At 35.3% G+C, this 24,624-nt stretch overlaps 2 pseudogenes; both read right to left on the bottom strand.

The window, feature by feature from the left end:
* Positions 1-21,710: 21,710 nt before the first annotated feature.
* On the bottom strand, positions 21,711-21,829 carry LOC149132887 (5S ribosomal RNA; annotated as a pseudogene).
* Positions 21,830-24,404: 2,575 nt separating this feature from the next.
* On the bottom strand, positions 24,405-24,523 carry LOC128249336 (5S ribosomal RNA; annotated as a pseudogene).
* Positions 24,524-24,624: the final 101 nt, after the last annotated feature.

Raw genomic sequence — 24,624 nt, 5'->3', positions numbered from 1 at the left:
AAACAAACGTGTATGGAACACCGTATTGAGCAAATAAGTTCATTGTTGTCTTTGCTGTGGGTTTATTACATATGCATACCTCTGGCTACTTTGTATAGCTATCCACAACGATTCGATATTATACACCATTCACTGGTCCCGCGTCATCAATATGTATCCTGAACCATAATCTCTCAGTCTTTGGGCATAAACCTAGTTTGTCCGAGAGTACTTGCAGAAACATTAAAAAAAAATTTCTCTTTAACTCTTCAGACGAATTATTTCTAGAGGGACAACTATTTACGTTTTTACAACAGAGATTTATGGGGAGGTCCCATATATCGAATAATTCTAACCAATTAGTACCAAACAGATCGGTTGCATTTTTTTATCGACGAAGATTTTCGCCTTGCATGTTTTCCCTTAAAATGTGACATTAGACCACATTTCACCTATGAAATGTAATTTGCTGCCCGTCACGCTACGAACATATTTCAATGTTTTTCTCAACATGGGTTTCCCTATTTTCTTCCATGTGACCATATTTATAATTGGAATATCACTTCCAGTATCCAATTGACGCTTAATATGTGTTGCGTTTATTTTTACGTGTACGAATTTTCTTATTTAGGAGTCGATTTTTGCTTCGTAATTTCGTTTTGCAGTGTGAATTCTTGTGACCAATTCTTTTACAACTATAACATTTTTTTTGTATTTTTAATGGACATTATTTTCTGAAAAGTATGCCCCCTCCCCCATCCATAACATGGATTAGAACGTGGCGCAATTTTTTGGTTATACGTTTCCGGTCGGTGTATCTGTATTTTTGAGGAATCCTTTTCTTGAATTTTTTCTCCATCGTGTTTCAGATTTACCATCCTTTGACATTCTTCTGTCATGGATTGTAAGGTTAGATCTTGGTTCGCTTGTTCCAGTTTAGAAAGATTTCTTGCCCAAATTTCTGTATCTTCACTTGCTGTAAGGCCTTGCACTAAAATAAGACACTTGAACAGCTCAGGTGTAAGTTCTTTGAGTTTAAAACTTTCACACATCCTGTTGACTGTTCCTGTGTATATGATAAAATCATTATTCACATTTTCGTTATATTCCAACGCTTTATTCGAGTGTTAAATAGAGTTTAAATAAGTTTTATCACTAGATATGTTAGACAATACTTTTATTGTTTCTTTAAAACAAATTTCATTGGGTTTTGGGGATAATATGAAATTACAGTAACGTTCGTGCTCTGACAGAGTTAGTTTTTGCAATAACAATCTCACTTTTTATTCGTCCAACAATGATTTGCAATCTTGCTTAAAAATTTCCTCGTACCTTCTGTAGTACGATGCAAAAGTTATACCCTCCTCTGGGTTATAACTGAATTCGTTAATAGAGTTCGGAACGCCGTCTGGCGAGAACAAACTTAACTCATTTTTGAACTCCTTTGAATATAGCTCCTATAATTGTTGCTGTAATAGTTGTTTCTGCAACTCTTGTCGCTGCTCTTGTTGCTTTTGCAACTGTACAGTGGAAGCTAATAGGTCTTCCATTAATTAATAAGTTGCATCACGAACAAATTGTTAAATAATCTACGCGAGCTTCGAAACCCTTGTCGCCAGATGTTGTAATGTAATTTGTTACGTACAATAAATAAGATAACCAGACAACTGTAAAAACAATGTAACAAACTAACAAATCTCTTTACGAACCAACAATCAATATTCCTTGTGGACTAACCAACCAACACCTTCCAACTTCACTCGACTCTGAACTCACATGGATCGTTACTATTTATATTTTACTCGAACCAGTTTACCTATCAAAAGGGGGCGTCTTAACTCTCATCACAACAATATATATATACATACATACATCCATATATATAAATATATATATATATACATACGTAATTGTATTCTCTCAAACCAAAGAAAGACGGTTCTACAACTTCTTGCTAAACAACCTACATATGTGGGTATGTTTGTGTATGATTTGTTTTTGCTATAAACAAATCTTCGTCATCATCATCATCGCCTAATGTCCGCCTCACATGCTGGCACAGGTGGGACGATTTGACAAGAGCCGGCTAGCCAGAAGCCATCACCAGATTTCTGTAACTGTTTTGGCAGGACTTTTACAGCTGGATGCCCTTCCAAACACCAATCACTCAGCAGAGTGGAGTTAGTGCTTTTTACGTGGCACAAGCACAGGCGAGGTCAGTTTCGGCAAGGTTTTTACAACTGGATGCCCTTCCGAACACCAACCACTTTACAGTGTGGACTGGATGCTTTTAAGTGGAACCTGCACTGGCAGGGTCACCAAGTAAGTTGCAACACAAACTTTCCAGTGACGTATATAAGCTCACTCCTTCCATCAAACCAACATTGCCTGTACAACTACACACTGCCTCACATGCCAGGGGTTGATGTGACTGTAGGGCAAACATAAAATGAAATGCCTTGCCCAACGACATTTTGTCCAAGAATGCAATCCACCCCTGGTACAACAATGGAATATACGATCAGGTGATGTGAGATAAGAACAATAATAAAGTTGAAGTGAAGAACGAGTATATAGTGCGTGTGTTTATTCGGCAAAAAATCACCATCCTGAAATATAACTGTGTGTGTGTATGTGTGTGTAAGCCAAACTTTACTATGTAAGCCAAACCCACGTGATTTTTTCCTGTCTCTTTTCTTTTAATCTCCTTCCTTCTCTCCCCTGTTTCTCTGGAACATTCCTGTAAAAAGGATTCTGACCAAAACCTAGCTTTAACTTTCTTCATTCTCCCTTGTGCATCAACTTAATAATATTAACTGTGAACAAGGCGGCGAGCTGGCAGAAACGTTAGCACGCCGGGCGAAATGCTTCACGGTATTTCATCTGTCTTTATGTTCTGAGTTCAAATTCCGCCGAGGTCGACATTTCCTTTCATCCTTTCGGGGTCGATTAAATAAGTACCAGTTACGCATTGGGGTCGATATAATCGACTTAATCCGTTTGTCTGTCTTTGTTGTTTAGCTCCTTGTCTAGCCCCTCTATGTTTAGCCCCTTGTAGGCAATAAAGAAATAAGAAACGTTAGCACGCCGGGCGAAATGCTTAGCGGTATTTCGTCTGTCTTTACGTTCTGAGTTCAAATTCCACCGAGGTCGACATTGCCTTTCATCCTTTCGGGATCTATAAATTAAGTACCAGCTGCATACTGGGGTCGATCTAATCGACTGGCCCCCTTCCTAAAAATTTTGGACTTTGTGCCTAGAGCAGAAAAATATATTAACTGTGAACATTTCTTGTACTTCTGCTCTATTCATGTACTGTCTTTTTGTGTGTGCGTGTGTGTGTGTACATGTATATGGGCAGACATATATTTGCAACAGTTACTTGGAAAATTGATATAAGCACATCCTATTGAATGGTTTCTCAGCCAGACACGGTTAACATCCGTCTCGTGTCACACCCTTCCTTTCATACAGTAATTTCCAAACTACCCACTCCTTTCTCACACTCACCCTCTCTCACCATCCTTCTCTCTCTCTCTCTCTCTCTCTCTCTCTCTATCTACCTACCTATCTCTCTTTCTCTCTGTCTCTCCCTCTTTCCCCCCCTCTCTCTCTCTCTCTCTCTCTCTCTACCTACCTATCTCTCTTTCTCTCTGTCTCTCCCTCTTCCCCCCCCCTCTCTCTCTCTCTCTCTCTCTCTCTCTCTATATATATATATATATATATATATATATATATATATATCACAACTTGTTTCTACAACCATTTTATACTAGATGTTTAATTTATTTCTCTTACTTTTCTCTCACTCTCTTTCTTTCTCTCTCTTCCTTTCCCTCTCCCTCTATCTCATTTTCACCTTTATTCTCAGTTCTAACTGTCACTCTCTCTCTCTCTCAGCTGTCGCTCTCTTATGCTCTCTCACTCTCTTAGTCAACACACTAAATAAAGAATGTGCTTCTCGTTGTCATTGTTCAACCCTAAGTCAGTACTGCCCCAACAGACCTATGATCAAAGGCTTCCCAACCGTGACCCTTCCATCTTTGTGTACTGATCCAACAGACTTATGATCAATGACACTTCCAACCGTGACCCTCCATCTATATGTCAGGAACTCAGAAGTACATTATGAAACACACGCTTCTTTCAGATAATAGGTTGTGATTTGAGGAAAATTAGCTGATATTTCTAGCAGGGTGAACGATCTCATAGATTCTCCTCTGATGGCTCTGTACCTATATGTAGTCACTTGACCTACTAGAAATCACAGCTAAATCTCTTTCAATCCTTACCCTATCCTGTTAAAAATTGGACACATCAGATGACATATACCAGGCTGACAAACAAACAGGATGGTCATGGTGGGAATAATAGGTCTGCTTGAATAGGACTGACCTGGGGTTAAACAGTCATAGTAACAACCAACTTTTCTGTTCACACTCATCTCTGACTTCTTTTGCCTTCTGAAAATTTCTCTGCACTCTCTGTATTTTCTGTCCACATCAATGTGGACAGAATGTCCTATATCCCAGCCCATAGCCTCAATGTCCTCTATCCCAATGTCTCAATGTCCTATATCCCAGCCCATAGCCTCGATGTCCTATATCCCAGCCCATAACCTCAATGTCCTATATCCCAATGTCTTAATGTCCTATATCCCAATGTCCTATATCTCAATGTCCTGTACCCCAGCCCATAGCCTATGCCCATCCTCATACTCTCCTTCTATCTCTCGCATTTCATCCTCTTCCCTCGTGTCACGATCGACCACATCCATGCCAGCCTCGCCCCCCCAGAAACTAACTTCCCCCCATTCTGTCTCATCTCTTCTATCTCACCCTTCTCTCTCTGTCTCTCTCTCATTCAACCTCTTATCTTCCCCCACTATCATCACCATCATCATCACTACCACCACTACTACCACCACCACCATCACCATCATCATCACTACCACCACTACCACCACCACCATCCCCATCATCATCACTACCACCACTACCACCACCACCATCACCATCGTCACGACCACCACCACTACCACTACCACCACCTCAGCCAAACAATTCTACCTTACAGACTCTCCACCTTAGCCTACACCCACCCCAACCCACCCTACCTCCTGCCGTCCCCCCACCCCCGTCTCTCACTCACCCCATCCCTCACACTTCTCGTCACTCCTTGTTTTCGCTTGTCTTCAGCTCCCCAATTCCACTCTCACCTCCTCTAACTATTCTGATGCTGTCCCCACCACCCTCACCACAACCACCATCACCATCACCACCATCACCACTGCCATCCTCTCACCCCAGCCACTCACACTTCCTCACACTATCACTAAAACACCATCCACCCTCGCCCACCTCCCATCGTCATTGATACTTCTCTCACATCCTCTTCTTACATTTCATGCACTCCTCCCCTCCTCCTCCCCCGCACTCCTTCTTCACACATCCCCTTTTCTTTTTTGTTCCCGTCTCATACCATCACCCTAACCTCCTCCCATCCCCTCTTTGCCAGTTGTTCTTGTTATGTTTTTAACGTCCTGTTGTGCCATATAATTCCTTCAAATCTCTACAAGAGTTTCTCTGCCACGGGCCGCCGCCAGCACCTCCCCGCCCACCACTAGACTACATGAGCCCCCAAAGCTGGTGGTGGGGTTTTAGGCACATAGCAAAAAGCAATGATGCTGGTGGTGGTAATGATGATGATGATGATGATGGTGATGATGATTGTGGTGATGGTGGTGATGGTGGTGATGATGGTGATAGTAGTGATGGTAATGATGATGATGGTGGTGGTGGTGGTGGTGGTGGTGGTGGTGGTGGTGATGGTGATGATGGTGGTGATGATGCTGATGATGATGACGACGACGACGATGGTGGTGGTGGTGGTGGTGGTGATGGTGATGGTGGTGGTGATGATGATGATGATGATGACGACGACGGTGGTGGTGGTAATGGTGACGATGACCATGATCATGGTAATCGGTAGTGCTGAGGATGATAACTGATAATGCTGATGGTGGTCATCTCGATGATAATGACAACAGCAGTAATGCTGCTGACGGCAATGATGACGATGATGATGACGATGGTGATGATGATGACAATGATGATGATATCTTAGATTAATGCAATATTACAGATTTCTTTTCTGTTGGGGTAGCAGTGAAAGAAGTTAAAAGGTTGATAAAAATCCACCTCAGCATCAAAGACCAACATTTCACCATTTCATAAGCACCAGGTGGGTAATGATCAAGAGTTATTTTGGCAGGATTTGATCCCAAAACATAAGGAAGTTGATAAAAAATTATAACACTTTTTCATTTCTGTCATACTAAACTATCACTTTTAGTACAGTTCTATATTTAAGAGACGAGAAATTCTGTACATTATTTACATTATTTACATTTGACAGATATTTGTCCTCATCTTTGTTGTTAACACAACGTTTCGGCTGATATACCCTCCAGCCTTCTTCAGGTGACTTGGAGAAATTTCAAACCTGGGTTCTCATTCCTAATATAGAACTGTATTATCTAATTGGTACGGAGCCGACATTAGACTTCAATGGAGTTAGGAATGAGAACCCAGGTTCGAAATTTCCCCAAGACACCTGAAGAAGGCTGGAGGGTATATCAGCTGAAACATTGTGTTGACACCAAACAAGATGAGGACAGATATTCGTTGAATGTAAATAATGTAAATAATGTATCACTTGTGAAAATTCTACATTTTATAAGTTCTCTGAATTTTGTTTTCTTTCCAAAGACCCATGGAAATTCCATGTCTCTTATTTCAGATTTGTTCTTATGAATCTGTCGAAAACCCATATTGTGCAAATTATATTTCTATTATTTCCATTGATTCACAAAAAATCCCATATTTTGTAAGTTCTCTAATTTCTACTTTGTTTTCAGGGAGACAAGGAAATTCCACATTTTATGAATTCTCTCGTTTCAATTTTCATATCTGTGGATCTTTGGAAATTCCGCAGTTTCTGAACGGTCTTATTTCCATTTTGATGCATGCATTCATGGCATTGTTTGCATTATGTCAAATAGACTGGATTTGGTTCCATCTTTAAGGTTGTATAAAGTATAACTCTGAAAATTGGTTTCCTTATGGTAAAGATTTTATTTTCTTGTCAATTGTGTTCCATAATTCTAAGCTTGTTTCATTTGCTACATTCAAACACACAATATGACAAGCTTAATAACAAACATGGTTTACATATATGTGTGTGTGTGTGTGTGTGTGTGTGTGTGTGTGTGTGTGTGTGTGTGTGTGTGTGTGTGTGCATGTGCGTGTGTGTGCATGTGTGTGTGTTAATACACAGACAGGTAGACAATGAGACACAGAGAAATGTGTATTTATATTCGTCTCTCTCTTTCTCTCTCTATCTATCTATACATTTCTGTCTCTCTCTTATATATATACAAAATATATACATACAAAATAAGATAGGTACCACAAGAGCACCGACATCGCTAAAAAATAGAAGTCAAAAATACTTTTGTACCACAGAATAGTCACAAATCTAATACAGTCATGTTAGTAAAAAATTTCAGTGAGCATTAAAAACGTCTTACTTCTGCTAGGTCAACTTGAAACTGGTTTTGAAATTAGCACCAAATATGTGCCTATTTCTCATCAGCCAAAGATTGCCAGCTTTCTACAACTAAAATTTCCCCCCACCTTTTTTTACTTTTTTTTTTAGCCATGTAAGTGCTCATGTGGTGCCTTCATATATATATATATATATATATATATATATATATATATATATATATATATCTTACATTGTATATATCATCATCACCATCATCATCGTTTAACATCCACTTTCCATGCTAGCATGGGTTGGACGATTTGACTGAGGACTAGTGAACCAGATGGCTACACCAGACTCCAATCTGATTTGGCAGAGTTTCTACAGCTGGATGCCCTTCCTAATGCCAACCACTCTGAGAGTGTAGTGAGTTCTTTTATGTGCCACCGGCACGAGGGCCAGTCAGGTGGTACTGGCAACGGCCATGCTCAAATGGTGCTTTTTTACATGTATTGAAAGGTTTCCGGGTAAGTCAATTACATTGGCCCCAGTATTCAGCTGGTACTTTCAATAAAAGGCAAAGATGACCTTGGCAGAACTTGAATTCAGAACATAAAGACAACCGAAATGTCACTAAGTATTGTGCCCAGTGTGCTAATGATTCTGCCAGTTCTTTGCCTTACAGCTGCTTTTAATATTGATTTCAATATTGTTTCAAAATCGTGGAGGCACTTGATTTAGTGGTTAGGGTGTTGGGACTCATGATTATAAGATTGTGATTTCGATTCTTGGATCAGGTGAAGCGTTGTGTCCTTGAACAAAACACTTCATATGTTACTCCAGTCCACTCAGATGGCAAAAATGAGCAATCCTGCAGCAGACCAGTGTCCTGTCCAGATGGGGAATATATACGCCATGGAAACTAGAATACCAGCCCTGTGGCTCAGGAAGGAACTTTACTTTTTAAAGGCAACAAACTGGCAGAATTGTTTACACACCAGGCAAAATGCTTAGTGGCATTTCGTCTGTCTTTATGTTTTGTGATTAAAAATCCCGCCAAGGTCAACTTTGCCTTTCATCCTTTAGGAGTTAATGAAATAAGTACCAGTTATGCACTAGGGTTAATCTAATTGACTTACCTCCTTCCCTACAATTTCTGACCTTGTGCAAAAATTTGAAACTAATATTTAAGGCAGTGAGCTGGCAGAATTGTTAGTATGCTGGTCAAAATGCTTAGCAGCATTTCATCCATCTTTACATTCTGAGTTCAAATTCTACCAAGGTTGACTTTGCCTTTCATCTTTTCAAGGTCAATAAAATAAGTACCAGTTGATCACTGGGGTTGATGTAATCGACTCACCTCTTCGTGAAAAGTACTAGCTTTATACCAAAATTTAAAACCAATGTCATCAGTGATTGCAGATTTCTGAAAGGACAGCTTCTGGTCCATAACATTAGTGATGGTGAGAGTGTCTCTAACACAATACTGAACAAATACTACAAAGGGCTTCATTAAAAAAAGCACCAGTTTTTCAGTTTGCATCCTTCACTTACTGGTACTTATTTTATGAAGTCCAAAAGAAACTGACTTTGTCAGAATTTGAACTTGAGCTCCAAAGATATATAACTAAAGTCCAGAATGCAACTTACCAGTTCTTTTACCCTTTCTCCCCAGACTCCTTGAGTCCACTCCTAATTCTTCATTTTCACATTAACGTAGATAATTTATTATTTGATTGAAACAAAACACCAAAGTAGACATTGAAAACATTCTTCAAATCGTTCAAGTATTTTCTTAATCTTTCTTATTTTACCAACCTATTATTGCTGTTGTTGTTGCTGTTGTTACCATTATTATTATGATTCTGATTCTGATTATTATTATTATTATTATTATTATTATCATTATTATTGCTTATTTGCTTATTTAATTTAGTTTACTTTCGCTATTTTTTTGCCAACCTGTTATCCATTTCAATTTCAGTCCAAAACACAAGAAACTGTACTGTTTTTATATACACAGAGACAGCAAGCATTCAAAAAAAAAAAAAAAAATATATATATATATATATATATATATATTTGTGTATATATATATATATATGTGTGTGTGTATATATATATATATACACATATATACATACGTATATATATATATAAATATATATATATATGTATGTATATTTATGTATATATACATACATATATATATATATATATATATATATATATATATGTATATATATACATTCACATATATATATATGCATATGCATGTATGTATAAATATATATATATATATATATATATATATATATATATATATATATATATATATGTATGTTTGTATGTATATACATCAATAGAGTGGAATGCAATGCAATAGAGAAAGAGTGGGAGTGAGAGCAAGAGAGAGAGAGAGCAAGAGAGAGAAAGAACTGTAAGAGTTTATAAAATATCTACTGCCGGTGGCCATTTTGTTTTGATAAGGTTTAATAATAATGTTTCAACTGATTGACTTTATTTTAAGAAAAACAAACGTTAAGATCAATAAGTAATCCCAAATCAGCAAACAATTTAATAAAATCTATTTATATATTTATCTATTTATTGAACTCCTTTATTGATTTAATTGTCTATTTATCTTGTCTCAATAGAAAAAAATATCTTTGTTGTTACTTCAGCATTCTTGCTTCAGTTAATGTCAGTGTTTGTTTTCTTCTACAGAAATATAATTTACTCAAGTGGGTATGTTTCTTCATGGGAATATTCCTACTTTATTTGGACCTAAAGTCCTTATAAGTACTTGCTTTCGTTCATCTAGGTCCTATGTTCAAATCAAACTAAAATCGTTTCAGTGTTTCATTGTTAAAATATTGCTGATGTTGATGTTGTTGTTTGGCACTAAATCTCCCATGATTAGTCATAAATTGTTAATCAAAACAACAACTGCATTTACTCAAACAGCTAGTTTATTCTTCCTCCATAAGGCGCCTAATGGAAGGATCTACCTTAAGCACAAAGGGGGGGAAAAAAAAGAAGTTATTCAGATAGTGTTAGGCGCAGGTGTGGCTGTGTGGTAAGAAGCTTGCTTCCCAACCACATGGTTTTGGGTTCATTCCCACTGTGTAACACACTGGGCAAGTATCTTCTACTGTAGCCTTGGGTCAACCAAAGCCTTGTGAGTGGATGTGGTAGATGGAAACTGAATGAAGCCCATCATATATATATATTTGTTTACACACACACACACACACACACACACACACACACACACACACACACACACATAAATGCATGTATGTATGCATGTATGTATGCATGCATGCATGCATGTATGTATGTATGTATGTATGTATGTATGTATCTGTGTCTTTGCATTTGTGTTTGTGTTTGTTCCACTTGACAAATGGTGTTGGTGTTTTTACATCCCTGTAACTTAGCATTTTAGCAAAAGCGATTGATAGAAATAAGTCCTAGACTTAAGAAATAAGTCCTGGGATTAAGTTAGTGCTCCAGCATGACCACATTCAAATGACTGAAACAAGTAAAAAAAATGAAAGGAAAAAAAGAAAAGAACGTCCAAAAGTGAAGAATTTTTAAGTATATCTGAAGTAACTTCAGGAAGGAGAGAAATGCATAGGTTTTGATGGGGACACAAGTCTTTGACTTATTAAATTGCACTCATCCCTTAATTTTTCAGGGAGATTCTTGTTCACCTTTGTTATTTGATACAGCCTTGATCCCACTTTCTGTAGTCCAATGCAGAGTCAATGCACACTATGAGCTGAGAAAGAATGGACTTCGTCTCAACCACCGTCTCTTCATGGATTATTTAAAACTGTTCACAAAAACAGAGCCTGAAATGAAGAGGCTGGTTGAGACTGCAAATGTGCAGCAAGGATATAGGGATGGAATTCAGTATCTCAAAGCATGTGGTGCTCACTTTGAAATGGGGGGAAAAGAGCAGATTGTTGGGGAATAAAATTGCCAAATGAAGAGATAATGGAACACCTGCATGATGATGGGTCCAAGTACCTTGGGATCCTGGAGATGGACAATATTTTGCACAGAGAAGTGAAAGACAAGGTCATCACTGCATATTTAAAGTGCCTCAAACTTCTCTTGAAATCAAAACTCAACTCAAGGAACCTTGTGATTGCCATCCTGAACTGAACTCAAACAGAGATTATCCAACTTGATTGCACTACTTGAAAGACAATGACAATGCATGGTGCCCTCCACCCCAAGGCGAATGAACACAGGTTCTACATGAAGAGGTGTAAAGGTGGACGTGGGCTGGTTAGCATATGGGAGTGCATCAACAGTGAAACAATAAACATGACAGAATATTTAGTAAACAACAAACAGGACCTGCTACAGTATGTTGCTAATGCAGAAGGGTTTGTCTCCTGCTCCTTAAAATTTGTTGGCTTTGGACCCTGAAACAGACTGGCATCTCATTCAGGGGTTTTGTTGTGATCTCAGTCTTTTATATACCATGAAAATTGGGGCACCAGCATTGGGAGTCCTTTGTCTCAAGAAAGATATATATATAAATAAAAAGGTGAACTGTGCCTCTCATCCTTTCCAGGTTGAAAAAGGAAGTACTAATATATCTATTCTCACATTTCCCTCTTTCTCCTTCACTCCCTGTGTCTCTCTGTTTGTTTCTTTCTATCTGGGACTGCTTCTGTAATTCAAAAACCCAGCCTTCAATACATTGTGTTACACTCTTTCAGACCGAAAAATTGCATTTAGCATGTTAAGGGTACATGTGCCTGTTCTATGGAATACCCAATCATTTGCCCGATAATTTCAGGAATTGGTCAAACAACTGAATTCTCTATCTGCTGTAGCAGATAGAGAATCTATCTGAGTATCAGTGCTTTATTTAATTGACCCTGAAAAAAAAAAAAAAAAAAAATGAAAAGCAAAGTAAACCCTGATGAGATTTGAACTCACAACATAAAGGGACATAACTAAATACTGTGAACCTATTTAACAGATATTCTACTGATTCTTCCAATCCATTATAAAAGAATAGTATCAGTGTTTTTTTATAATGGATTGGCATTATTCTTTTGTAATGGACTGCTGCTATTTATAAACAGCATTTGCAAAGCAATGGAGGAGACTTTATTTATTGCTGAACCTGTTAATAACAGCCAAATGTCCCTCAAATTACATCATGATATCTTAAACAGTCATCCTTATGCCACCCTTTTCTTTATTCTTCTCTCATCACCTATTCTTACTTTTATTCTTTTACTTGTTTCAGTCATTTGACTGTGGCCATGCTGGAGCACCACCTTAAAGGGTTTTTAGTCTAAGAAATTAACCCCAGGACTTATTCTTTGTAAGCCTGGTACTTATTATATTGGTACATATATATATATATATACAACAAGCTTCTTTCAGTTTCCATCTGCCAAATCCACTCACAAGGCTTTGGTTGACCTGAGGCTATAGAATAAGACACTTGCCTAAGGTGCCATGCAGTACGACTGAACATGGAAACATGTGGTTGGGAAGTAAACTTCTTACCACACGTCCAACCTTTACCTAGGCCTCATGTTAATAACTACACCTAGTCCTTTCTACCCAGGATCTTGGCCTTCTGGAAATCCCCTCTGTTCATAAAGATATGAACAGAGGGGATTTCGATGATGTGACTGTATATTTTTAGAATGACATAGTAGGGTAGGTGTGAAAGGCCAGATCTGGCCAGTTTGAACATGAAACAGGTTGAATATTTTGACCAGATGTGGCAGGTTTAAATGTTAAAAGGTTAATTGCTTCCATCTCAATGACTAAGAAAGGCTTACAAAAGTCAAGGGCACTGAACATCCTCCTTGACTAGAAACAGAAATGACACGTTAGATATGCAGTCAAGCATAGCCTTAAAAGATAGGATGGTCCTGGTTGGAATGCCTTTGTTCATAGCTTTGCTCGATTAGGGTTGACTTGAGGTTAAACAACAACAGCAAAAGCAAACAACAAAACCAAAAACATGAAATTTAACAATTCAAAGAATACAAATTATAGAAATGGCTCCTTCCGAAATCTATTTAATTGTAGAAGATGTTAGGAATCGGTAGATTCCAATCTCATTTAAGTACACAAAACTAGGAATAAAACTATGTTAACACATCTTTATCTTGATACAATCAGTTGTCGGTGTCTGAGAATGACGATTGCATTTTAGCAGAATTCTCACAGACCGACAAGGGATCTATGGAGTGCAATAGCTTGTTAAATAAGAAAACATTTTGATAACAACAACACGATCAACAACAACAAAAAAAAGCTTATTATTATCAATTGAATTGAGAAAACAATAACAACATCAACAACATCTATAAATGATGCATATAATGCATTTTCTTCAAAAAAAAAAAAGAAAAACAAGTGAAGGGAAGTTAGTAAAAAAAATATTAAAAAATATAATTAAAATAATCTGAGGGAAAAAAATAAGTGTTAAGGAGTGAAATTAAAAATATTATCTTAATTTCTGTACTGTAGCTTAGCAACAAATAAAAGATGATGGCAATAATATCTAATGCTTTAGCTTAGCTCTTCAACTTTTCTATCTATCTGCGCAATTTCAGTTTCTTTCTTTTTCTTTTTCTTTTTTTTTTATTATTTTTTTTTCCATGGTGGTGTGGAAATGGAAATGATGGTGTTTTTCTTTTTAAACTGGAAGCATTTGAAAAACATTTTTTTTTTTTTGGCTGTTTCTTTTAGCTGTTATTCATTTATTTTCATTAATTTACATTTTGTATGCTCATATATATATATATATATATATATATATATACATATATATATATATATATATATATATATATATATATATATATATATTATATACGCAGATATAAATATATATGCATACATACATAAATACATGTGTGTGTTTGTGCTTGTATGTGGTGTGGTGTGGGGTGGGGGTGAGGTGAGGTTTGGGGTTGGGAGGGTTGGAGTTATTCAGAGATAAATTTAACTTAAACCTGTGAATAAATACATGTGCAACATAAATTGACAGAAGTATTAATGTCTATATATATATATATACATATACACACACAAGCACGTTCTGTAAGTTTCACTTTCACTTTTGCTAACAATATTCGGATGACAAAAACTTGATGAATAAGCTGACAGGAGATGATGATGATGATGACGATGACGACGACGACGACCACCACCACCACGACGATGATGATGACAATGATGATGATCATTATAATAATAATAATAATAACAACAACGATTATTTCTTGGCATAATGACACAGTTGAGTCATTTGTTTTAATTTATCTGTACAGTAATAAAACAGGAGAGGTCTATAGAATGATACTGTCAGAATACTTCAGTTATGGTCTTGTTTAAACACACTAACAAAATGTGTTTTTATGTACAGAATAGTTTGTACTGTATAGGAAGTTATTTTATGCGACAGAATGGCCAGGAATACATCATTTCTGATATCAGTTACAAGTAGAAAGCAATGACAAGCAACGTGATTCTTTTTGTGCTTTGTAATGAACTAATGATGATTTAAATTCTTCATCTAAAGAGAAGCCAAACAAAGGCTAAAGTAACACCGATTCCTTCCTTTTCAACAACACCTTGCAATCCATCATAATATCCATTCACTTACTGATGGCACAACTTAACATTCCTCTCCATACTTCCCATTCCATTCTTGGTCCATTGATAAATTCCAAAGCTACAAAGTTGTTTTTCACCAATCATCGTTGTTCCACTTCATGGTGGTCTTCTTAGATCCTTAGTATTCACACAACTCTTTCTAAAAAAATAATGGTTTAAAGTTTTGGCACTGTGCCAGTAGTTTTTTAAGGGATGGGGGAAGTCAATTGCATCAACCCCAGACTGGGATGTATTTCATCGACCACAAAAGGATTAAAAAAAAAAGCAAAGTTGACCTTGGTAGGATTCGAACTCAGAATGCAAGGCTGGAAGAAATGCTGCTTTTCAAAAAATAGATATTAAAAATGTATAAAAAATAATGACTAAATATTTGACAAAATGGTGTAAAAATTTTATGACAATCGTATGGAACTTTTGGCCTAAATGAACTTGTTACTCTGATAGATTTTTAATGCATGGTTTTAACATTTGGCTGTCCTACCTTGGGTCAACAACACGGACTGAAACACCCATACTTAATCATGTATAAAACATAAATCGTACCATTTTATACTAAATTTTAACTGAATCATGGGGCCAAGCTAAAAATTGGAAAGGAAAATAATTTGCACCAAAATTTAACACTAAATTATGAGTGCGACTTATCTATGAGTGCAGTGTAAATAATTACTTGTGTAAATAACCATCGTTATTTACACTCGTTAATACCAATAGTTTTCTGTTGACTTCACTGGAGCACTTAGGACCTGTAACTAAGAGCCAAATTCTAAGTTTCAAAGTTTGGAAATCTAACATTTGTAATGCTCAAGAACTCGATTATTTTATACTAAAGAAATTCATTTGACAATTATTTTGTATCAGCTGCTATCAAAATTAGACAATCGGTTAAGTGAATTGGTAGAGTATTAATTAAAATGGTTGCTTTATTTAATTGCAGATCTAAGTTTATGATCTAAGTTCAAATCTTGTTGAATACAAATTTACCTTTCATCCTTCTAGGGTTAGTAAAATAAAGTGTTAGCTAAGTAGAGGGTACTAGAATCAGTTCAATATTTCTATATAGCAATCTTAGATGGAATGCAATTATAACGGAAGGTTGGCATAATTTTGAGACGTAGTTGTGCAGTTGAGATATTTGCTTTTCCTAATCATGTGGTTTCAGGTTCAGTCCCAATGCATGGCACCTTTGACAATTTGTCTTCTACTTGAGCCTCTCACAGAACAAAACCTGGTGAATAGATTTGATTGAGGAAACTGAAAGAATCCCAACATATATATATATATATATATATACGTATTCCTTTATTCTTTTATTTGTTTCAGTAATTTGACTGTGGCCATACTGAAGCACTACCTTTAGTTGAACAAATCGATCCTAGGACTTATTCCTTGTAAGCCTAGTACTTATACTGTCGGTCTCTTTTGCCGAACTGTTAAGTTATGGGGACGTAAACACACCAACATCAGTTGTCAAGTGATGGTGGTGGGGACAAACACAGACACACAAACACACACACACACACACACATACATACAGATATACGTGTGTGTGTATATATACATGTAAATAAATATATATATATATATATATATATATATATATATATATATATATATATAGCTATGTATATAAGCATATTTACATATAATATATACATATATACATATATATATGTACAATGGACATTAAATGATGATGATGTATATGTATATATATATGTGTGTGTATATATATATCAACTTTAAATAGAGCTCAAAACTGATCCGTTGAAAATACTTTATTACAACAATAATAATAATAACAATAATAATGAAATTGATCTATGTATATTTCAATGTGAGTTTTTGCTAAGATTGTTAACAGATACTATATTCTTTTGCCAAATTTTTGGCAAAAAAAATATATTTAAACATATATATATATATATATCACACACACACACACACACACACACACACACACACACACACACACACACACACACACACACACACACACACACACACAGAGATGCTCATATCTCTGTATTTGCATATCTATAAATGCATATTTAACAAAATAATCATTTGAAATAATACTAAACACTTAATTTTTAAAATTTTATATTTTATTTCTATTTCATTTTTTATTTTCATTTTTATTTCCTCGGCGCTAGATTTACAAGGAATTCCAGATATCACATCATGACTCAGCTAATTCTCTATCCGACTCCAACATCTCTTAATCTCTTCGTGTTTATTCTTCAACGAAATTCTCCGAGTTTTTCCTCTGGAATGAATCCGTGAATCATATGATTCCGTATTTGCTCATCACTCAATAATGGCTGTAGAAGGATTTAGATAGTTTTATAGATTACTGTTTGGTAAAATACCTCGAGGTACCTCCTCATCATTTTTATTACACTTTCAGCCTTCCTTACAAATTTTCGAAGCTTAACTTTTATTGTTCATTCTTTGTTTCTTGTCATTTTTATTTTCTTTGTTTTTTCTTAATATAAATTTTATCTCCAATTATTTTTTTACAGTATTTATTTATTTTTATTTGAGTATTTTTTTTTACACTTTTATTTATTTATTAATTCATATATTTTTACTTTCTGTTTTGTTTTGTTTTGTTTTGTTACGATTTTTGTTTGCTGATATTTTTTTTTATTTTTGAATTAATCTGAAGGAAACTGAGAAAAGAGAGGGTATTTCCAGGGTTAGGATGTCTCATAAGAGAAGAAGAGAGAGGGAGAGAGGGAGAAAGAGAGAGAGAGAGTGGGGTCAGATAAGGAGTAGGGTGATATATAGTGGGGAGGAGAGTGGGTGGGAAAGGAGGTAGAATGGGGTGGGAGACAGGGTGTGTGAGGGAGAAAGAGAGATAAAGAGAGGAATAGTAGGTAGGGAAGGAAGAAAGAGAAGCGTGAGAGAGAGAGGCAGGGAAACAGTGGGTGGAGGAAGAAAAAAGCGAGGAAGAGAGAAAAAGAGAGAGGGGAAGAGGAATGAGAAAGGGAAGAGTAATGAGAGAGGGAGAGAGAAAGGAGGAATGAGAGCAAAAGAGAGAGGAGAGATGGGTGGGTGGGAGAAAGAGAGACAAAGAGGGATAGAGAGGGAGAGGGAGGGAGGGAGAAAGAGAGATGAGGTAATAAGGAGGAAGAGGGAAAGAGAAAGAGCAAAAGGGATGAGAAAGAGGTGTGAAAAGGAGAAAGAGAGAGAGAAAGGAAGAGAGAAGAAAAGGAGGAAGAAAGAGTGAAGGAGAAAGAAACAGAAAGAGAGAGAGAGAGAGAGAGAGAGAGAGAGAGAGAGAGAGAGAGAGAGACCTTGATACCTTTTATTTTGATTGATGTTCCTATTTCCTGCCAGTTGCAATTACTAAGAACGGTAAAGTTTACAATTCCATATGAGTGCTAGCAAACCAGAAGTGGATAGTTAAGATCAGCCAGCAATAATAATAACAATAATAATAATAATAATAATAATAATAGTAATAATAAAAAGATAGACGCAAAAGATAGACGCAAATAGGCCAGACATCATACTGAAAGACTTCAGACAAAAATCATGCCTCCTCATTGATATGACTGTCCCAATTGATATAAACGTATCTGTCAAGACCTACCAAAAACTGAGCAAATATAAAGATCTTGAAATAGAAATTAGCAAAATGTGGAATCTGAAGACGAAAACAATACCTATTGTCATAGGTGCCCTGGGAATGACAGCGAAACGGGCTGATTACTACCTAGCTCAGATACCAGGAAACCCCAAAATGGCTGAAGTCCAAAAGATAGTGCTCATGGGAACTGCCCATATCCTACGTAAAATACTGTCTATGTGATCTCAAATTTTAAAGCAAACATAATTTTCTTATGGTTTCTTAAACATTCACTTGAACAAAACTGTACAAATCCAAATATATGGTACCCTAGGCATAACACCTACATGAACTTCTAACTTGTTGTCTCTTGAGGTCTCTGGGTGAGACTTGGATCCAACTTGTACAAATGCAAAACAAAAGTCAAACATAAAAAGTAATAATAATAATAATAATAATAATTATTATTATTATTATTATTATTATTATAACAATAATAAATAAATAAATGAATAAATGAAATGAAATAAAATGAACAAATAAACAAAGACACGTATATCACTTCCTTTTGACAATTGGTGGAGATTGACCTAGAGAATATTGCTCATTGGAAGGAAATTCCTTCTCAATATTACTGCTACTAATAATAATAATAATGATGATGATGATGACGATGACGACGACAATAATAATAATAATAATAATAGAAGAAGAAGAAGAAGAAGAATATGGGCCCCCCACCTGCAAGATCATGCACTCTTTATCTTGATATGAGATCACCATGTTGTGCACACATGGTTGTGATGCATGTGCCTGGTGTACCCTTATCAGACGGGGTAGTCATGATGGGTATATTGGACTTCGTATATTTGCAGCCCAGTGTCACTTTGATGGCATGTACTGCTCTCTCACTCAATAATAATAATAATAGTTTCAAATTTAGGCATAAGGCCAGCAAGTTTTTGAGGAGAGGGGGATGTCAATTACATCGACTGCAGTTCTTGACTGGTAATTAGATTATTGACTCTGTAAGGACGTAAGGCAAAAGTTGCCCTTAATGTTAAGTTTAAACATTTTGCCCTGTGTGCTAATGATTCTACCAGTTCACTGCTACAATGATAATAATAATTATAAAGTTGTAACTGAGGGTGAAAATGTAATGATTCTCTGTGATTTTTCTGTACATACAGACAGAACCATCAAAGCTAATTAACTGGATATTCTTGTTAAGTCTGTTTAGTGATTGACATAAATATTCCTTGTGATCATAATACTGAGCCAAAAGAACTGGACAAGCTTAGAAAATATAAAGATTTGCTCATTGAAATTGAAAATGATGTGACATCTCAAGGCAGTTAAAATACCAGTGATTGCAGGAGCAAAAAACAGAACTGAAAATTATTTGAGAATGATTTCTGGCTTACCATTCCTGCAAAAAGTGCAAAAGAATGTTTTAACAAGTATGTCACACGTATGGAGATAAGCATTGTTGCTGTGAGAATGATTATCTCCCATGAACACTCATGTGTGTTTATTTTAATGGTCTTCAGTGTATCTTTGCCCTAGGTTTCAGGGGACATTCGGCAAGAAATGGGAACTAAATTGAAGGAATAACAAAATTCATAATAATAATAATAATAATAATAATAATAATAATAATAGACCAGATATAGTTGTCAAAGATCATGAAGGAAAAAAAATGCTTTCTAATTGATGTATCAATACCAGCAGATGACAACGTTTCCATAAAAGAAATGGAGAAACTTTCAAAATACAAAGACCTAGAAATAGACGTAACTCGAATGTGGAATCTAAAAACAGAAACAATTCCTATCATAGTAGGTGCCTTACGTATAATAAAAAAATATTCAGACAAATACATAACAAAAACACCAGGACTAACAAGTATATATAACATACAGAAAATTTTACTACTGGGCACTGTACACATCCTATGCAAAACACTTTCAATACAGTAACCATAAAAGCATCACAGCAAACCACAGCACATGCCCAAGGCACACAGAGCTGCGCTCGGTAGTGAAGTGAAAACACATTATAAAAATAAAACTACTGAATAATAATAATAATAGTAATAATAATAATAATAGTAATAATAATAATAATAATAATAATGATAAGTATAATAATAATAATAGTAATAATAATAATAATAATAATAATAATAACAGCAACAACAATAATAGAGATAAAGAGAATAGAAAATGCCAGATAATTGACTTTACAGTCCCAAATGATGAACAAATCAATATGAGAGGTATAGAAAAAAACAGCAAAGTAGCAGGACCTAGCTAGCTATTGAATTATAAAGATCATACAAAGTGCGGGTAAAATGTATCCCAGTAGTTATAGGTGCATTGGGAACTATCTCTAAAGATTTGAACAGATGGATAGAGGAAATAGGCAAAAACCCCCGTTTAGTACAGCTCCAGAAAACAGTGCTTTAGGGACAGCTAGGATACTTAGGAGGGTTCTTGGCATCTAAAGTTACTTGCAGCCTGATATTAGGACTTTTTCTTTTCCAACAGTCTACTCTGTTGTGTGTATATGAAAATATTAATAATAATAATAATAATAATAATAATAATGATAATAATAATAATAATTATTATTATTATCATCATCATCATCATCATTATTTATTATTATTATTATTATTATTATTATTATTATTATTATTATGGCTAATAATAATGATCCTTTCTACTAAAGGCACAAGGCCTGAAATTTGTGGGGAGGGGACTAGTTGATTTCATCAACTTAATTTATCAACCCATAAAGGGTGAAAGGTAAAGTTGACCTTGGTGGAATTTGAACTCTGAATGTACCGATGGGTGGAATACTGCTAAGCATTTCGTTCAGCATACTAACAATTCTGTCAGCTCACCGCCCTTGTTTTTTTTTATGCTTACAGCACCTAGATTTCCCAAGCAGTCACCCATCTAAGTACTCACTAGACTCAACATTGCTTAACTTCCATGATCGGACGAGAACCAGTGCATTCAAAATGATATGGCCGTAAGCTTATAATAAAAATAATAATAATAATAAAAATAATAATAATGATAATAATAATAATAATAATAATAATAATAATAATAATAATAATAATAATAATAAGGCTAAAAACGACAGAGAGCTAGAAACATTACTACAGACAGTACACGGCTTTACCAAGGAAATAGATATGAAATTCGGATTAGAAAAATGTGCCAAAGCAACCCTGAAAAGAGGAAAATTAGTTAAAAGTAGCAATATAACACTAGATAAAGCCAATGAAATAAGAGAACTAGACGAAAGCCAACCATACAAGTATTTAGGAGTCAATGAACTAGATAGGATACAACATACACAAATGAAAGAAAAAATAAACAAAGAGTACTATAGACGAGTTAGATCAATACTAAAAACAGAGCTCAATGCTAAAAACAAGATAATGGGTATCAACACTTTAGCTGTCCCAGTTATAAGCTACAGCTACAACATCCTTAACTGGACACTAAACGAACTATCTAAAATAGACAGGAAAACAAGAAAAATAATGACAGGATATAGGATGCACCACCCAAAATCTGACATAGAAAGGCTATATATACAACGCACAGAAGGTGGCAGGGGTCTTATACAGCTAGAAAACTATTATAAAATAACTACCATAGGACTGCAAAAATACCTACTCCAGAAGCAAGGAAAACTAATACAAATAGCCACAAAACACGAGCAAAACAAAAAACTGTTTTCAGTATTTAAGGAAGCTTACAAATACAAACAAGAAATCAATCTACCTAACAAATACGAAGAAGAAGAAGAAGAAGAAACAACAAAAGCTATAAAACAAATGAAATCCAAACTAAAACTAGAACAGCAACGGACCATGATAAAACGATGGCAAGAAAAGCCCCTACATGGTAAATACTGGGCTAAACTAAATGCAAAAGAAATAGACAGAGAAAAATCCCAGCAATGGTTGAGAAGCTCAGGACTCAAAGCAGAGACTGAAGGATTTTTAATTGCTGCACAAGATCAAAGCCTCCCCACCAGAAATTACCAAAAACACATAATGAAAAGAACCATAACAAGTTACTGTAGAATATGTGGAGATGGACAAGAAACAATAAATCATATTATCTCTGGCTGCCCAGTCCTGGCTAAGAAGGAATATATTCACAGACACGACAGAGCTGGGACCTATATACACTGGAAGCTATGCCAACACTATGGAATAACAACAGAAAAAGATGGTATAAACACACGCCAGAAAAGGTCACAGAAACGAGAAAGCAACCATACTCTAGGGTATGCCAATACACACAGATAGAGAAATTAAGGCAAATAGACCAGATATAGTTGTCAAAGATCATGAAGAAAAAAAATGCTTTCTAATTGATGTATCAATACCAGCAGATGACAACGTTTCTCTAAAAGAAATGGAAAAACTTTCAAAATACAAAGACCTGGAAATAGAGGTAACTCGAATGTGGAATCTAAAAACAGAAACAATTCCTATCATAGTAGGTGCCTTACGTATAATAAAAAAATATTCAGACAAATACATAACAAAAACACCAGGACTAACAAGTATATATAACATACAGAAAATTTTACTACTGGGCACTGTACACATCCTATGCAAAACACTTTCAATACAGTAACCATAAAAGCATCACAGCAAACCACAGCACATGCCCAAGGCACACAGAGCTGCGCTCGGTAGTGAAGTGAAAGCACATTATAAAAATAAAACTACTGAATAATAATAATAATAGTAATAATAATAATAATAGTAATAATAATAATAATAATAATAATGATAAGTATAATAATAATAATAGTAATAATAATAATAATAATAATAATAATAACAGCAACAACAATAATAGAGATAAAGAGAATAGAAAATGCCAGATAATTGACTTTACAGTCCCAAATGATGAACAAATCAATATGAGAGGTATAGAAAAAAACAGCAAAGTAGCAGGACCTAGCTAGCTATTGAATTATAAAGATCATACAAAGTGCGGGTAAAATGTATCCCAGTAGTTATAGGTGCATTGGGAACTATCTCTAAAGATTTGAACAGATGGATAGAGGAAATAGGCAAAAACCCCCGTTTAGTACAGCTCCAGAAAACAGTGCTTTAGGGACAGCTAGGATACTTAGGAGGGTTCTTGGCATCTAAAGTTACTTGCAGCCTGATATTAGGACTTTTTCTTTTCCAACAGTCTACTCTGTTGTGTGTATATGAAAATATTAATAATAATAATAATAATAATAATAATAATGATAATAATAATAATAATTATTATTATTATCATCATCATCATCATCATTATTTATTATTATTATTATTATTATTATTATTATTATTATTATTATGGCTAATAATAATGATCCTTTCTACTAAAGGCACAAGGCCTGAAATTTGTGGGGAGGGGACTAGTTGATTTCATCAACTTAATTTATCAACCCATAAAGGGTGAAAGGTAAAGTTGACCTTGGTGGAATTTGAACTCTGAATGTACCGATGGGTGGAATACTGCTAAGCATTTCGTTCAGCATACTAACAATTCTGTCAGCTCACCGCCCTTGTTTTTTTTTATGCTTACAGCACCTAGATTTCCCAAGCAGTCACCCATCTAAGTACTCACTAGACTCAACATTGCTTAACTTCCATGATCGGACGAGAACCAGTGCATTCAAAATGATATGGCCGTAAGCTTATAATAAAAATAATAATAATAATAAAAATAATAATAATGATAATAATAATAATAATAATAATAATAATAATAATAATAATAATAATAAGGCTAAAAACG

Source organism: Octopus bimaculoides, chromosome 13 (genome assembly GCF_046866305.1).
Source record: "Octopus bimaculoides isolate indiv1 chromosome 13, ASM4686630v1, whole genome shotgun sequence".
Classification (NCBI taxonomy): domain Eukaryota; kingdom Metazoa; phylum Mollusca; class Cephalopoda; order Octopoda; family Octopodidae; genus Octopus; species Octopus bimaculoides.
The sequence above is the reverse complement of the archived record's forward strand: the minus strand, read 5'-3'. Positions and strand labels throughout refer to the sequence as shown.